Source organism: Priapulus caudatus, unplaced genomic scaffold (assembly GCF_000485595.1).
Source record: "Priapulus caudatus unplaced genomic scaffold, Priapulus_caudatus-5.0.1 Scaffold3621, whole genome shotgun sequence".
Classification (NCBI taxonomy): domain Eukaryota; kingdom Metazoa; phylum Priapulida; class Priapulimorpha; order Priapulimorphida; family Priapulidae; genus Priapulus; species Priapulus caudatus.
Genome location: NW_014580682.1, coordinates 16,440 through 18,128, shown reverse-complemented (window position 1 = coordinate 18,128; position 1,689 = coordinate 16,440). Strand labels below are relative to the sequence as shown.

The 1,689-nt window shown below is 50.7% G+C and overlaps 1 protein-coding gene across 1 annotated transcript in view; it reads left to right on the top strand.

Moving 5' to 3' along the window:
* LOC106819529 (aldehyde dehydrogenase, mitochondrial-like) overlaps positions 1–1,689 on the top strand; it is a 13,662-nt gene that overhangs the window by 8,089 nt on the left and 3,884 nt on the right. The window lies entirely within an intron of this gene.

The following is a 1,689-nucleotide window of genomic DNA, read 5'->3' as shown; positions in this document are numbered from 1 at the left end:
GAGAGGGAGAGAGAGAAGGGGGAGGAGGGAGAGAGGGAGAGAGAGAAGGGGGAGGAGGGAGAGAAGGACATAGATATGGCGGAGAGAGGAGGAAGAGAAAGCGTTCAAAGGGAACAAGGAGGAGAGCGAGAGGAAGGGATGGTGGTAGAGAAAGAGAGAGGAGGGAGAAAAAGAAGGAGAGAAAAAGCGTGGAACGAGAGAGTAGGAGGCGAGATTGGTGGGGGACGGAGAGATAGAGAAATGGGGAGAAAAGTGGAGGGGATAGATAGTAAGAGAGGGGAGGAGGGGGAGAAAGCGGGAGATTGCGGCGAGAAGAAGACAAATACCGAGAGCGGGTGCAGGATGGGAAGAGAGACAGAGAAGCGATCTGTATGGCAGTGCATGACTCATCTGCAAGCTTGGTATATATATAACAGCGAACAACTGCATAACGGGCGTATATGACCGCGTTTAAACATGACTATAGCTTTTGTTATCGAGAACAAAGAGAAATCGAAACTTTATAGGCGGCATTAGTTGGTAATTAGAAATATTGCGTGTGAACTACGTAGCGTACAGATTTCTACGGGTGAAGTTTTCATGCGCATGAAATGAACGACGTGCGTCGCACATCAAACACTGACCACACAAGTTCGCTTGTCAGAGTTGATGGATTTGCAATGGCATTCGCGAAGCGGCGCCTAATCCTGAGGGAATTGATTAGGATAACGACCGCGCATACTTTTTTCATCAGTGGCGTGCCGCATATTTGTTGACGTGTAACCAGCTTCTATTTATGTCAACCGCTACTTGCAGGCATCTATGTTTTATTCAAACAGCGAGATAGGTCGTATCTAAAATGAAATTGTTCGAGCATATTTTGGATGCTGTGAGGTCTCCCACGAGGTCAGTTATCGCTATAAATATGTATAGACCAGGTTGTGATCGTCCTCTGCATTTCCTCTATATATCTCACTATGGCGTTAAACGTTTTTATTTGCTCAATACGTATACAAACAGACACACACACGCGCGCGCACATGCACGCACAAACGCACGCACGCACACACGCGCGCACAGACACACAAACACGCGCGCACATGCACACACAGGCATGCGCCCACACGCACGCGCCCCCAGACACCCAAACACGCGCACACATGCACCAGACACACACCGCGCACTTGGTGCACAGACGCGCGCGACACGCACACACACACATCAACCCAACACCCACACACCACGCACGCACGCACGCACGCACGGGCAATAAACATACGCACGCAAACGCACGCAACACACCCCACACGCAACGCACGCACGCACACACACACGCAACGCAAACACACACACAGAACACAACACACAACACAGCACCACCACATCACACATACACACACGCACACACTGCACACACGCACACACGGCACACACCAGCACACGCACCACACACATAACACACAACACACACACAACACACCACACACACACACACAACACACATACACATTACCACACATCACACACACCCACGGGAACACCACGCACACACGCAACACCCACGCACGGCAACGCAACGCACCGCAAACAATGCCGAATCCATGCTAGAGAGCTTCAATTACGTTGCGACTCTCTCCAGCTCTTTGTCTCGCCCCAATCGTCTCTAACTCTAATCGTTAACATAGCGCCAGCAGTGCCAAGCATAGTATA